The 16,478-nt window shown below is 49.5% G+C and overlaps 1 protein-coding gene and 1 pseudogene across 2 annotated transcripts in view; both read left to right on the top strand.

The window, feature by feature from the left end:
• The window catches only part of large1 (LARGE xylosyl- and glucuronyltransferase 1), a 678,219-nt gene that overhangs the window by 331,489 nt on the left and 330,252 nt on the right, over nucleotides 1-16,478 (top strand). The gene's annotated exons all lie outside the window — the stretch shown is intronic.
• On the top strand, nucleotides 12,057-12,940 carry LOC140396598 (small ribosomal subunit protein uS5 pseudogene; annotated as a pseudogene).

The following is a 16,478-nucleotide window of genomic DNA, read 5'->3' on the forward strand; positions in this document are numbered from 1 at the left end:
CCACAGTCGCGCTGGCTGCAGCATTCCAAATTTCACTCCTTTCCGATGCAGCACCGCTTTGGCCCGGTTGAAACCCGCTCTCCGCTTGGCAACCTCCGTGCTCCAGTCCGGGTATATTCGGACCTCTGCATTGTCCCACTTGCTGCTCCGCTCCTTCTTGGCCCATTTCAGGCCCCTCTCTCTGTCCGTAAACCGGTGAAATCTCACCACCATCGCCCTTGGCGGCTCAGTTGCCTTGGGCTTCCTCGCCAGCACCCGGTGCGCCCCGTCCAGCTCCAGCGACCTCGAAGGGGCCTCCGCGCCCATCAGCGCCCCAATCATCGTGCCCGCGTATGCTGCGGCATCGGCCCCCTCCACTCCTTCTGGGAGACCCAGGATCCTCAGATTATTTCTCCTCAACCTGTTCTCCAGGTCTTCGAGTCTTCCCGCCCACTTCTTGTGTCGCGCCTCGTGCCGCTCCACTCTCACCGCCAGGCCCAAGAGCTCGTCCTCATTCTCACTCACTTTTTTCTGGACCTCCTGGATCTTCACCTCGTGGGCCTTCTGGGTTATCCCTAGTCCTTCGATTACCGCCAGTATAGGCGCCAGCATCTCCTTACGCAGCTCCTCGAAGCAGCGCTTGATGAATTCCTGCATCACCTCTTTGTCCCCTGCCGCCGCCATTTTGCTTTTTTTCCGTTGCTTCTCCCGCTGCTCCAATGCCGCTTTTTTGGCCGTTGCACTTCGGGTCCGGTCCATAAAAGTCGGTAGGGGACCTCTCTCTTCTCTTCCCCACGGGTTGTCTGTGAAAAAAATTCCATTGGGGCTCCTCTAGCGAGCCCGAAAGTCCGTGATCGCGGGAGCTGCCGAATCGTGCGGCTTAGCTCCGCATAGCCGCAACCGGAAGTCTGACTAACTGTGTTTCTAATGGCAGCTTAGCCATTGCACATCATTCTCAGTAACTCATACGTAGGGGTAAAGATGCAAATTAGTCTGAGAAATTACCAGTTGGCCCATTGACCTCGTGCCAGTAGTACTCTGACCCCTGACCACAACTTGACACCCAACCCCAATTCTCCAGCTCGACATCATATCCCCTCCTCCCACACTGACCCTACCTCTGCTCCTTCTCCCCTCCCTCCCAGTTGATGCCCAACCGCACCTTTGTAGCGTTTCAATTTCCTGTGACTCTTATTACCTTTTTGCCAACCTATTTCAGCCTTTAAATGAAGACATTTTTTTTGCCAGTGTAAATTTACTTTGCACAAATCCAAGTCTAAATCGGCTTACCTCCCTAGGTTAACTTGTCTGGAGTAATAATTGGCCTATCTATCTACACCATTTAATGCTAGCTTACTGAACCTCCTTTGGTGCTGTTCATGGGAAGCCGAAGACATGCAGTGGAGATTATAATGCTTACGAACGCCTTGAATCCCCATTCCGTGAAAACAGCAAATTTACTTCAAAAATGAATTACACCATTGGAAGGTAAAAATATTGCAAAACCTTGACTGATGCTGGAAGATACAGAGTACACTTATGTATTATATTTGAAATACTATTTCTATCTCAAAATGCAAGTCCTTACTATTTACAGTTGGCTCCATTTCCCGTGCTGGATTAACAGTGATAATGTGTCCAAAGATGTGCGGGTTAGGTGGATTGGCCATGCTAAATTGCTCATAGTGTCCAAAAATTGCCCTTAGTATTGGGTGGGGTTACTGGGTTATGGGGATAGGGTGGAGGTGTTGACCTTGGGTAGGGTGCTCTTTCCAAGAGCCGGTGCAGACTCGATGGGCCGAATGGCCTCCTTCTGCACTGTAAATTCTATGATAATCTATGTGGCGATGCCGGCGTTGGACTGGGGTGAGCACAGTAAGAAGTCTTACAACACCAGGTTAAAGTCCAACAGGTTTCTTCCAAATCACTAGCTTTCGGAGCACTGCTGAGGAAGGAGCAGTGTTCCGAAAGCTAGTGTTTGAAACAAACCTGTTGGACTTTAACCTGGTGTTGTAAGACTTCTTACTGGATTAACAGTGTTTACCATTCGGTCCATCGTGCCTATGCTAGCTCTTTGAAGGAACTCTCCCATTTGTTCCACTACCCTAATCTTTCCCCGAAACAACTAAAACGTTTTCCCGCCATCGTGCGTTTGCCCAATTGTCCAGCAGAGCGGAGACGTTGGGACTGTTTGCCTTGGGTGTGGTGTTGGGTGCTCTGAGGTACAGACGAACCAACACGGTTGCAATTGGTACAACGCAGTTTTATTCCAACTAGTTATTTACACATTTGACTTGGTACTCAGCACGTGGTGACTGTGTGAGTGTCTTGTTAATGAGGTCCTGGCCTTGTCCTGTCTCCAGATGGACTGGCCAGCAGGTGTCGTGTTATGTGTGCTGATTGGTCTGTTGGCTGTCTATCATGATGTGTGTGTTCTGATGTGTGTTTGAATATCATGACATCCTCCCTTTTTTACAAGATTATGTGCCTACGTGGTTATAAATATAAATGTGTCCTGAGTGCAGCTAAAGGTGTGTGTGCGTGATATTTACAGCATGTACATGTGGCGTAACTATATACAAGGGGCGATGTCAGGTGTGACATGCTAACGAGGTTGTACCATAACAAAAGAAGAAGAACGTTGTAATTTGGACCGATCAAACGAGGCCTGGAATGATAAAACAGTGACATGTTACAATACAGTAGGTGCTAAAACAGTCTCATAAGTCCAGTCTAGTAGGTGGGCGACGAATTCGGGTTGACCGCCTCAAGGGTGGGTCGAGAACCACCGGCTGAGGTGCGAGCCTGGCCACGGGCGGCGACAGAAGGGGCATGGTATATGGCAGCTCCACGAAGTCGCTACCAGGAACCAGTGGAGGACACGGCGTCTGTGTATGGTTCCGTTGCGAGAGTGGAAGTAGGCGAAGGGCTCGGCGATTGCGCCTACGCACGGATCCATCCGGCATGCGTACCAGGAACGAGCGGGGAGCCACGCGTCGGAGAACTTCGGCAGGTGCTGACCAGCCACCGTCTGGTAGGTGAATGCGGACGTTGTCTCCAGGGGCCAGGGAGGGAAGATCAGTTGCCCTTGTGTCGTACGATCTCTTCTGGCGATCGCGCTGCAGTTGCATCCTATGCAGTACCGGAGCATGGTCTATTGTTGGTGCCAGGATGGAAGGCACAGTGGTTCTGAGGGCGCGACCCATCAGCAGCTGTGCTGGCGAGAGACCCGTGGCTAGTGGGGCCGAGCGATAGGCCAGCAGGGCGAGGTAGATGTCCGATCCGGCAGCAGCAGCCTTGCAGAGGAGCCGCTTGGCAATGTGAACGCCCTTCTCCGCCTTTCCATTGGACTGGGGATGCAGAGGGCTGGACGTCACGTGTGTGAAGCCATACGAGGCCGCAAAGGACGACCATTCATGGCTGGCAAAACAGGGCCCATTGTCCGACATGACAGTCATCGGAATGCCGTGGCGAGCAAATGTGTCTTTGCAGGCCCTGATGACAGCAGACGACGTGAGATCGTGCAGGCGTATGACTTCTGAGTAATTGGAGAAGTAGTCCACTATGATAACATAGTCCATGCCAAGCGCGTGAAATAGGTCGACACCCACCTTCGCCCAGGGGGACGTCACCAGCTCATGGGGCAGAGGCGTCTCAGGAGGTTGCGCCGGCTGAAACCTTTGGCAGGTTGTACAGTTGATCACCATGTTGGCAATATCGTCACTGATGCCCGGCCAGTATACCGCCTCTCGGGCCCTCCGTCTGCGCTTCTCGACCCCCAAGTGGCCTTCGTGTATTTGATCGAGAACCAGCTGGCGCATACTGTGCGGAATGACGATCCTGTCCAGCTTCAGAAGGACACCATCAATGACGGCCAGGTCATCTCGTACATTGTAGAACTGCGGGCACTGCCCTTTGAGCCGTCCTCCCGTCATGTGGCGCATCACTCGCTGTAAAGGGGGTCGGCCGCTGTCTCTCGGCGGATGCGGGCCAGACTGGAGTCGTCAGCCGGCAGATTTGCCGCTGTCAAGACCACCTTTGCCTCGACCTGACATACAAACCCCTCCGCATCTGGCGGCGTGCTCACTGCTCTGGATAGGGCATCAGCCAGGATGAGGTCCTTCCCTGGAGTGTAGACCAGTTGGAAGTCATACCTCCTGAGTTTAAGTAGGATGCGCTGGAGGCGAGGGGTCATCTCGTTCAGGTCCTTGTTTATTATGCTGACCAGGGGGCTGTGGTCAGTTTCGACCGTGAATCGTGGAAGACCATAGACGTAATCATGGAACTTGTCTAAACCGGTTAGCAAGCCCAGGCATTCTTTTTCGATTTGCGCGTAGCGCTGCTCTGTGGGGGTCATGGCCCGCGACGTATAGGCAACCGGGGCCCATGACGACGTGTCATCGCTCTGTAGGAGCACTGCTCCAATGCCGGATTGGCTGGCACCAGTTGAGATTTTGGTGGGACGAGACGTGTCGAAGAACGCCAACACTGGTGCCGTGGTGAGTTTGCGTTTGAGCTCCTCCCATTCCAGCTGGTGTGTGTGTGCCACTGGAACTCTGTAGATTTTTTGACGAGGTGGCGCAGAGTCGTTGTGTGGGAGGCAAGGTTGGGAATGAATTTCCCTAGGAAGTTGACCATGCCAAGGAAGCGTAGGACAGTCTTCTTGTCGGCCGGCTGCGGCATGGCTGTGATGGCGCTCACCTTGTCTGCATCCGGACGGACCCCTGACCGGGAGATATCGTCCCCCAGGAACTTCAATTCGGTCTGGCCAAAGGCGCACTTGGCTCGGTTGAGGCGCAGGGCGTTTTCCCGTATGCGGGCAAAAACGCGTTGGAGACGATGTATGTGCTCCTGCGGTGTGGTCGACCAGATGATGACATCGTCCACATATACGCGCACCCCTTCGATGCCTTCCATCATCTGCTCCATGATTCTGTGGAAGACCTCGGATGCCGAGATGATGCCAAATGGCATCCGGTTGTAGCAGAATCTGCCGAAAGGGGTGTTGAAGGTACATAGCTTTCGGCTGGACGGGTCCAGTTGGATCTGCCAAAATCCTTTAGAAGCATCCAGTTTCGTGAATATCTTCGCTTGGGCCATTTCACTGTTGATCTCCTCCCGTTTGGGTATGGGATAATGTTCCCGCATAATGTTATTATTGAGGTCTTTGGGGTCTATACAGATGCGGAGCTCGCCAGAGGACTTCTTGACACACACCATGGAGCTGACCCATGGCGTGGGCTCCGTGACCCTGGATAGGACCCCTTGGTCCTGGAGATCCTGCAGCTGCAGCTTGAGGCGGTCTTTAAGTGGCGCAGGAACCCTGCGAGGTGCGTGAACAACCGGGATGGCGTCCGGTTTGAGGCGAATTCGGTAGGTGTATGGCAGTGTTCCCATGCCTTCGAATGCCTCCTGGTTGTGGGCGAGGAGCAATTGGAGCTGTGCGTTGAACTCTGCATCCGGGAAGTCAGACGTGTCGTCTGGAGAGAGAGAATGGACTCGTTGCATGAGGTGGAGAGCCTTGCTTGCCTGTGCGCCCAGCAGGGAGTCCTTCGATGAGCCAACTATCTCAAACGAGAGTGTGGCCGTGTGTGTTTTGTGCGTCACCTGGAGCTGGCAGGATCCCATGGCCGGGATAACGTTCCCGTTGTAGTCGACCATCTTGCACCGGGATGGCTGGGTTGGTGGTCTGACCTTCATGGCGTAGAAGGCGGACCATGCTATGAGGTCGGGGGAGGCGCCAGTGTCCAGGCGGAAAGTAATCGGCGATCGGTTGACCGTCAGGGTGGCACTCCATTCATCGGCCGGATTGATGGTGTTGACCCGGTTCACATCAATGACCACAACCCGGAAGGCGTCTTGGTCATCTGTGTCGTCGGTTTGGATGTCGTGATGTGGAGGCTGGATGGTCCGCACGTGTCTGCGAGGTTGTCGGAGATGTGGAAGATCCACAGGTTGAGCCGCTCGACAGTAGGCAGCGTAGTGGCCCATCTTGCCACAGCGTAGGCATTGTCGGGTTTTTGCAGGACATTGCCCTTTTAAATGTGCAGCTCCACAGTTGCCGCACGTCATGACGTCATGGCGTTCGTTACGCCACTGCGCATGCGCAGTTTGGTCTTGCGTCGGGCACGCCTGCGCAGCACGTCCCTCAGTGTTGCCGTAGATTTTGGCGCGCACAAACGCGGGAGGCCTCAAAAAGCGCGCGAAACGGCCACCCTCGTCCGGGCCGCGGGCCGGGAGAAACTCGATTGCCAGGATGCATTCGGCCTCGTGGGCAGCATGGCTTGCCGATTCGATCGCTTGGGACCCCCTCCGTGCCGATTCGGTCGCCTGAAATTGGGCATAGCGGCTGGTCGCATTTTCATGCAGGACACGGGCTTCAACTGCAGATGCTAAGGTCAGGCCTTTAATTTTTAGAAGCTGCTGACGTAGGCCACTGGAGGCAATGCCAAAAACGATCTGGTCCCGGATCATGGACTCTGAGGCGGTGCCGTAACCGCAGGACTGCGGAAGTATGCGGAGCTGCGTCAGGAAGGGCTGAAAGAGCTCATCCTTACCTTGTAGGCGCTGCTGAAAGATATACCTCTCAAAGCTTTCATTGACCTCAACGTTGAAGTGCTGGTCGAGCTTGAGGAGGACCGTGTCATATTTAGATTTGTTCTCGCCTTCCGCGAACACCAAGGAGTTATATACATCGATGGCGTGCTGACCTGCGGTAGTGAGGAGCATGGCAATCTTTGTTTCGTCCGAGGCGCCCTGTTTTTCGTTGGCTCGCATGAACAGTTCGAATCGCTGCTTGAAGAGCTTCCAATTGGTGCCCAGGTTCCCAGCGACTTGCAACGGCTGCGGTTTGTTGTGGGTGTCCATGGCTCAGGATAGCAGATTTGCCGGTAAGTATCGATTCACTCACTGGTACCATGTGGTGTTGGGTGCTCTGAGGTACAGACGAACCAACACGGTTGCGATTGGTACAAGGCAGTTTTATTCCAACTAGTTATTTACACATTTGACTTGGTACTCAGCACGTGGTGACCGTGTGAGTGTCTTGTTAATGAGGTCCTGGCCTTGTCCTGTCTCCAGATGGACTGGCCAGCAGGTGTCGTGTTTCTTGTCTTATACTGTGTCTGCTCTTGTCTGTGATTGGCTGTCGTGTTATGTGTGCTGATTGGTCTGTTGGTCTGTCTATCATGATGTGTGTGTTGTGATGTGTGTTTGAATATCATGACAGTGGGGAAGAAGAGACTGCGAGGAGATTTGATAGAAGCGTTAATGAGGGGGGTCTGGACTGAGGAGACTTTTTTTCCTCACTCGTGAAAGGATCAAGAATGAAAGGGAACAGATTCAATGTAATTAGTGAAAGAAGTAAAAACGACACGAGGAAAAATGTTTTCACGCAGTGAGTGGTTAGGCTCTGGAATGCCTTATCTGAAAAGAAAGATTGTGCAGGGTTGCGGGGAGGTGGCAGAAGAATGGCAGTCAGTGAATTGCTCATTTGGAGATTTGGTGCAGACATGGTGGGCTGAGTGGCCTCATTGAGCGGTGACGTGCTAGACGTTTTGGTGATCGTTGAGAGTAGCAGCTGTAGACGGCTGTGGCGGAGAGGAAGTAGCTCAGTTAAGATTGAGATTTTATTGTTGCTGATGTTTCCAGTAGCTGTTCACTACACCCGCCCCCACCCCACCATTGCACATTGACAGCAGTAAGAGGAGGTGGGGAAGAATGGAATTCTCCATTCGTACAGCCAACTCATGAACCTAGAACCTGCTCACACCTTTGCCGCTGGTTTTCTGTGACACCACTTCTGCTGACATCTCTCTAGAATATGTCCAGCCTGGACTGGGACCCCTACTTAAGAGATGGTCACTTCCAGTGCCTGGGTATGCCTGGCTACACGGTTTGAGGCCAACAAAACCAGAGGCACACAAATATCAATATGTGTGTGTGTGGGTGTTTGCACATGTGCGCGCACACTTCCTTTTTAAAATTAATTTCCAAAACGCGGGCATGGCTGGCTAGGCCAGAGTCTATTGCCCATCCCTGATTGCCCTTGAGAAGGTGGCGGTGAGCTGCCTTGAACCGCTGTGGTGTCGGTCTCTATGTGTGCGCACACGTGTGACTGCACATGTGTGGGTGCAAGTGCTTGTGTGCGAGCACATGAGTGCGTGCACATGTTTGTGCGTGCGTGTGTGTACCCGTGTGTCTTTAATACATCAATCTCCCTCATCAGATCTCCTCCCAAACAATAGATTTCAGCTCTGGCTTTTTAATTTGACACCTAAAACTAGATTATAATCCTTTGAAATTTCTCTGCTGCCTGACAGATTTTTCAGACTGTTCTGCCGTTTTTAAGGTGACGCCTGGGTTTTGTAGTTCCACAGGGGCGATGTGAAAATTTTACCTTCAAATTAAATACATCAGGGAGAGCTGGAAAAACAAATGCCTCTGTAAAGATTTGATCTCACTACAGAAATTGTTTTGATGTAGAAATAACTTGGACTTATTATTTATATCCCTGTTCAATTGCAGATAGCTTGTAACCAAATGCGTAGGATTCTGGACTTCAAATTGACAACTTCAATGTAATTGATTGCAACTCAGCTGTACACCTGAAGGAAACCATGGCAAGGAGCAATTAAACCTGCTATATTGCCTTTATTTCTACCCTGGCTGAAATAACTCGTATGCCAAAGGTCAGGGGTTTTTAGTCTGCATGGCTGATATTCTTTGCAAAGGATAGGATTCTGAGGTGCTCTTCATAACAATTTATGTCCAAATCATAAGTTTTCTCTTCAGGCCACCTTGGGAGATTTATTTACAATGTGAACTATCAGAATTGCTTAGCCAAAGAGAGTGTAATTTTGCTGAGAAACGAAGGTGATGATCGAGTCAACACAGCTCAGCAAACACAAGTGATTTTTAAGTCCTTTCTCACAAACCCTCCTTGCTCAATTTTCAGTTCTACTTCAACGCTTACACCTTGATGCCATTTGACCATCAGAATAAGATGAAAAGAGGCCATTATTCTGGCTACATGTGTGCAGTGTTACTGGTTCAGAGGACTTTGAGGTGCCTGGGGATGTTGCGATTGCGGAGGGAGCTACCTTGACTCCGTTTAATAGCGATGAACAGGTCCAAGACCCAGGATTTGCAGAGTGCATGAGTTGTGGGGCGAGGGAGGGAAGGAAGGATGCTGGACCCCAACACCGCCACCCCAATATCCACCCTCTCATCTTGAGCGATTGATGTTAGTAAACAGTTTCACAGATGTCAGACACTTAGTAGAGCATTGCCTAAATGGGCAGGGTTTTGGAAAATTGGTAGGCCATTTGTCCATAGAGGACATGGCACTCAATTCCAATTCTACCCTACTCGGCTTCTGTATAAATGCATTTCCCATCAGGATTGAGATTCATTCCATAGATTTGACTGAGTGCAGACTTATCATGTGAACCTTATCAGGCTCTTCACCCGCTGGGCCTGAGGTGTCCAAGCTGTGGCCTGTTGGGCCTTCGGTGGCCATCCAAGCCTTAGCAATTGCTCCACCAAGCTCCAACTGCACTTATTTCACTTCCTCACCAGTTAGTCCTTCTTGTAGCTTTCAGGCCTGGAGTGTTGTAAACTGAGTCTGGTATAGTTCCAATCTTGATGTGGGTTGTTCCAATTTATTCTGGTGAGTCACTGCGGGTTACTTGAAGGTACAATGCCATCCTAATGTGCCGGCAAGACACACACACATTTCCAGCACCTGTAGAGGCAGTGTGAGTCAGTGCCTTCTGGGGAGTCGGGAAGAAAAATATGAGGGAAACATTTTTTTTCAAAATACAGCTTATTCATAAAATTTGTTTTAAAACCCCCCACAGTATTTGTGCTTTGTTTGAGTTTGGCGAGGGGGGCGGGTGTAAAAGGAGGAGTCGAGGGGATGGTACGGTGGCGCAGTGGTTAACACAGCGCCAGGGACCTGGGCTCAATTCCGGCCTTGAGTGACTGACTGTGTAGAGTTTGCACTTTCTCCCTGTGTCTACGTGGGTTTCCTAAATGGATTGGCCATGCTAAATTACCCCTTAGTGTCTAAAGATGTGCATGTTAGGTGGGGTTATCGGATCACTGGGATAGGGCAGTGGAGTGGGCCTAGGTAGGGTGCTCTTTCAGAGAGTGGGCTGGTGCAAACATGATGGACCGAATGGCCTCCTTCTCTGCACTGTAAGTATTCTATGGTTCTATGTTACGGGGGAACAGGGGCAATTGTGCATGTTTTTTTAACAAAAAATCTAATTAAGGGGCAATTTAGCGTGGCCAATCCACCTTCCCCCTGCACATCTTTGGGTTGTGGGAGTGAGGCCCACGCAGACACGGGTGAGAATGTGCAAACTCCACACGTGATGCGGAGATGTCGGCGTTGGACTGGGGTGAGCACAGCAAGAGGTCTTACAACCCCAGGTTAAAGCCCAACACGTTTGTTTGAAATCACTAGCTTTCGGAGCACTGCTGAGGAAGGAGCTGCGCTCCGAAAGCTAGTGATTGAAACAAACCTGTTGGACTTTAACCTGGTGTTGTAAGACTTTTTACTGAACTCCACACAGACAGTGACCCAGGGCTGGGATCGAACCTGGGTTCTCGGCGCCGTGAGGTAGCAGTGCTAACCATTGCGCCACCGTGCCACTCTGTAATTGTGCATGGTTTACTGTTGCTGTTGCTGTTTGCCCGTTTCTGTGCTGTATGTTTGAAAATACCTCCAATTAAATATTTTTCAAATGAAACAATAACGGTTCAAATTTGACGACATGAAGTAAAGATCGGCATCTATCAAATACAGTACCTGAGATGCCTCAATACACTTGCCTTTATTAGTTGTGTTTACAATGTCCGTTTAAATTCCCTTTCAAACATTCTCTAGTACATAAAGCCTGAAGGATTTTACATGGTTTGCAGCCCCTCAGTGTACTATGATGGGAGTGCCTCTAAACACTGGCCTTTCCTCATTCAGCCTTTGCGTTGGCCGCCACCAGCTTTAGTGCTGTTGTAAAGGTTGGTTTGCTGTCTCACTAAGAGACTTGCCTATTTAAAATAAAGCAATTTATTGTTTACCATAATGATGGACGTTTCCCAGGCACTGACGTGTATGGGTACAGGCTCCATATCGCCTTATTCGGCCTCTCCTGTGACTCTCTACATCATACTGCGGATGATGCTGTTATCAAGTCCCAAATTAGCCCTTGCTGTGCCGAACACCTGTACACTACAGTGGCATGCTGCTTGCCGCAAAAGGCATGTACAGCAATGTGTCCCTCAGCACACAGACCAGGATCTTGGAATGGGCCAGACAGCAACACTCGGTCATCAACAGGTCATTTACGCTGGAAGATCAGCAAGTCACGTGCAGACCGATGAGCATTTTTCACCCTCCAGCAGCAGTTGATGTCTAGCTGGGAAAAGCCTGTAGAACACTGAACCCTGCATTGTGGAGCTGACCCTCGACAAGAATGGAACATCTTTTTGTGTTTCCTCTTTCAGCTGAGGCCAAATTGAAAATACTCTGTTCCTTTTTCATGGCAATGCCCTTTAAGTGCTCCCAGCTGTATTTCTTTATAGGCCGGGGCCTATGCTGGTGATTATTATTAATATGTCCAATTCAAATCTCAATCCAGAATTACTATTTTTTATTCATTTGTGGGCGCCTGTTGCCCATCCCAAATTTCCCTTGAACTGAGTGGCTTGCTGGGCTATTTCAGAGGGCATTCTTTAAAGAGTCAACTGCATTGCTGTGGATCTGGGGTCACATGTAGGCCAGACCAGGTAAGGATGGCAGATTTCCTTCCCTGAAGAAAATAGTGAACCAGATGGGTTTTTACAACAATGGCTTCATGGTCATCATGAGACTTGTAATTCCAGATTTTTATTGAATTCACATTTCACTAGCTGCTGTAGTGGGATTCGAACCCGGGTCCCCGGGGCATTATCCTGGGTCTCTGGGTTACTAATCCAATGTCAATACCACTATTTCATTGTGCACAATGCATTTAACAATGGGAAAGAGAAGTCCTCAAATTAATGACCCTCAAACTAAAAATGATTTCCAAATGATGGACAATGCCACTGGTTGAGGATGTTTCCGCGGGGTTTTTGGCTGTGGTGGACATAGGTGGGGCGGTGGACACGGCCAAAGCCATGGTGCTCATGGTGGAAAGGCTGAACATAAGGAGTGGGTGCCAGTAACCAAGCTTGGGCCTTTGATAAAGGTTATAAAGCTCAAAACTCTGGAGGAAATTCACCTCTCCTCCCTCTCTATCAAGGAGTCTGAAATCATTGCCTTCTTCCTGAGATTGGCTTTAAAGGTCCAGGTTCTCAAGATCATGCCTGCAGACCCGTGCCGGTCAATGTACAAGGTTCAAGGCTTTTGTTGCTATTGCTGACTATAGCGGACATGTTGGATTGGGTGTCAAGTGCTCCTCTCGATCTATCTATCTATCTGCCTATCCACTGTCATTCATGGAGCTGTTATTCAAAGCTGTCAATCATTCCTGTAAGGCGGCTACTGGGGTTACAAAATTGGAAAGCCACACGCTGTACCATGTTTCGATTCAGTCTTGGTGCGTCTAATCCCTGCATCCCATGGTACTGCTATTGTCTGAGCTCCTGTACCCAAGGAAGTGCTTCAGATGGCTGGTATTGACGGTTGCTACACCTCAGCCCGAGGCTGCACAGCCACACTGGGCAACTTTGCTAAAGCTGCTTTTGATGCCATCTCTGAGACCTACATCTGACTCCGGATCTATGGAAAGAGACTTTGCTTACCAAGGCCCCATACTAGGAATTCATTGACCATCTGGGGAAGACCCCCACCTGCGTGGCTGCCCAAAGGTCCCAGTTGGCTGCTGCACCAGAAAGATTAAAGTGTTTATGCAAAGAATCAAATAAAGAGCTGTTGCCCATGAAAAAATTATTCTCTCAATCTCCATTCTAAAAGGGTGATGTCTTCTTTTGAAGCTATGCCCACTAGTTCTAGGGAGTGGGATTGATTGGGTAACTCGAGCAAAGAGCCAGCATAGGGACAATGGGCCGAATGAAATGAATGACCTCCTTCTGCACTGCAGTGGTACATCATCATTATTTCATATTATATTTGTAATCAGTTCAGGTAAAGTGTAAAAATGGCAGGAGATCCCAGACTCGTGTTATGCTCCTCGTGCTCAATGTGGGATTTCAGGGACGCGGCCGATGCCCCTGACTCCTTCGTGTGCGGGAGGTGTGTCCAGCTGCAGCTCCTGTTAGACCGCATGACGGCTCTGGAGCTGCAGATGGATTCACTTTGGAGCATCCGCGATGCAGAGGAGGTCGGGGATAGCACGTTCAGTGAGTTGGTCACACCACAGAATAGGATTGGTGAGGGAGACAGGAAATGGGTGACCAAAAGGCAGAGAAAGAGCAGGAAGGCAGTGCAGGTGTCCGCTGCGGTCATCTCCCTCCAAAACAGGTATACCGTTTTGGATACTGTTGGGGGAGATGACTCACCAGGAGAAGGCAGTAGTAGCCAGGCTCATGGCACCGTGGCTGGCTCTGCTGCTCAGAAGGGCGGGAAAAAGACTGGCAGGGCTATAGTCTTAGGGGATTCAATCGTAAGGGGAGTAGACAGGCGTTTCTGTGGTCGAAAACGAGACTCCCGAATGGTATGTTGCCTCCCGGGTGCACGTGTCAGGGATGTCTCAGATCGGCTATAGGACATACTGAAGGGGGAGGGTGCCAGTTGGCGTGGTGCATATAGGCACCAACGATATAGGTAAAAACGGGATGTGGTCCGACAAGCAGACTTTAGGGAGTTAGGAGATAAGTTAAAAAGTAGGACCTCAAAGGTAGTAATCTCAGGATTGCTACCAGTGCCACGAGACAGTCAGAGTAGAAATTCAAGAATAGTCAGAATGAATACGTGGCTTGAGAGATGGTGCAGGAGGGAGGGGTTCAGATTTTTGGGACATTGGAACCGATTCTGGAGGCGGTGGGACCATTACAAATTGGATGGTCTACACCTGGGCAGGACTGGAATCAATATCCTAGGGGGTGCTTTTGCTAACAGTGTTGGGGAGGTTTTAAACTAATGTGGCAAGGGGATGGGAACCAGATTACGAAGTTAGAGGTCAGTAAAGAGGCAGCAACTAAAGCCAGTAAGGTACTAGATAATAAACTCAACGTGACTAAGGGGAAGAGTAGGCAGGGAAGAGATGATGAAAGCAAAGGGACAGGTGGTCTGAGGTGCATTTGTTTTAATGCGAGAAGTGTAGCAGGTAAGGCAGATGAACTTAGGGCTTGGATTAGTACCTGGAAATATGATATTGGTATTACTGAGACTTGGTTGAGGGAAGGGCAAGACTGGCAACTAAATATCCCAGGATATTGATGCTTCAGGAGGGATAGAGAGGGAGGTAAAAGGGGTGGAGGAGTTGCATTACTGGTCAGAGATGATATCACAGCTGTGATTAAGGAGGGCACGATGGAGGATTCGAGCACTGAGGCAATATGGGTAGAACTAAGAAATAGGAAGGGTGCAGTAACATTGTTGGGACTTTACTACAGGCCTCCCAAAAGCGAGCGTGAAGTAGAGGTACAAATATGAGACAGATTATAGAAAAATGTAGGAGCAATAGGGTGGTCGTGCTGGGAGATTTTAACTTCCCCAACATTGAATGGGACTCATGTAGTGTTGGAGGCGTAGATGGAGCAGAATTTGTAAGGAGCATCCAGGAGAATTTTTTAGAGCAGTATGTAAATAGACCAACTCTGGAAGGGGCCATACTGGACCTGGTATTGGGGAATGATCCCAGCCAGGTGGTTGAAGTTTCAGTCGGTGATTACTTTGGGAATAGCGGTCACAATTCCGTAAGTTTTAGAATACTCATGGACAAAGACGAGAGTGGCCCTAAGGGAAGAGTGCTAAATTGGGGAAAGGCCAAGTATAACAAAATTCGGCAGGAGCTAGGGAATGTGGATTGGGAGCAGCTGTTTAAGGGTAAATCCCCATTTGAAATGTGGGCGTCCTTTAAGGAAAGGTTGATTAGAGTGCAGGACAGACTTGTCCCTGTGAAAATCAGGGATAGAAATGGCAAGATTATGGAACCATGGATGACGGGTGGAATTGTGAGACTAGCTAAGTTGAAAAAGGATGCATACATAAGATCTAGGCGACTTAAAACTGATTAAGTTTTGTAGGAATATCGGGAAAGTAGGACAAATCTCAAACGCGCAATAAAGAGGGCTAAAAGGGGTCATGAGATATCTTTGGCTAACAGGGTTAAGGAAAATCCCAAAGCCTTTTATTCGTATATAAGGAGCAAGAGGGTAACTAGAGAAAGGATTGGCCCACTCAAAGACAAAAGAGAGAATTTATGCATGGAGCCAGAGGAAATGGGTGCGATTCTTAATGAGTACTTTGCATCGGTATTCACCAAGGAGAGGGACATGACGGATGTTGAGGCTAGGGATGGATGTTTAAATACTCTAGGTCAAGTCGGCATAATGAAGGGGGAAGTTTTGGGTATTCTAAAAGGCATTAAGGTGGACAAGTCCCCAGGTCCAGATGGGATCTATCCCAGGTTACTAAGGGAAGCGAGGGATGAAATAGCTGGGGCCTTAACAGATATCTTTGCAGCATCCTTGAGCACGGGTGAGGTCCCGGTGGACTGGAGAATTGCTAATGTTGTCCCTTTGTTTAAGAAGGGTAGCAGGGATAATCCAGGAAATTATAGACCTGTGAGCTTGACGTCAGTGGTAGGCAAACTGTTGGAGAAGATACTGAGGGACAGGACCTATTCACATTTGGAAGAAAATAGACTTATGAGTGATAGGCAGCATGGTTTTGTGCAGGGAAGGTCATGTCTTACAAACTTAATAGAATTCTTTGAGGAAGTGACAAAGTTAATTGATGAGGGAAGGGCTGTAGATGTCATATACATGGACTTCAGTAAGGCATTTGATAAAGTTTCCCATGGCAGGTTGATGGAAAAAGTGAAGTCGTATGGGGTTCAGGGTGTACTAGCTAGATGGATAAAGAACTGGCTGGGCAACAGGAGACAGAGAGTAGTGGTGGAAGGGAGTGTCACAAAATGGAGAAAGGTGACTAGTGGTGTTCTACAGGGTTCCGTGCTCGGACCACTGTTTGGGATATACATAAATGATCTGGACGAAGGTATAGGTGGTCTGATTAGCAAGTTTGCAGATGATACTAAGATTGGTGGAGTTGCAGATAGCGAGGAGGACTATCAGAGAATACAGCAAAATATAGATCGATTGGAGAGTTGGGCAGAGAAATGGCAGATGGAGTTCAATCCAGGCAAATGCGAGGTGATGCATTTTGGAAGATCTAATTCAAGAGCGGACTATACGGTAAATGGAAGAGTCCTGGGGAAAATTGATATACAGAGAGATCTGGGAGTTCAGGTCCATTGTACCCTGAAGGTGGCAGCGCAGGTCGATAGAGTGGTCAAGAAGGCATACAGCATGCTTGCCTTCAA

This window comes from Scyliorhinus torazame, chromosome 19, assembly GCF_047496885.1.
Source record: "Scyliorhinus torazame isolate Kashiwa2021f chromosome 19, sScyTor2.1, whole genome shotgun sequence".
Classification (NCBI taxonomy): domain Eukaryota; kingdom Metazoa; phylum Chordata; class Chondrichthyes; order Carcharhiniformes; family Scyliorhinidae; genus Scyliorhinus; species Scyliorhinus torazame.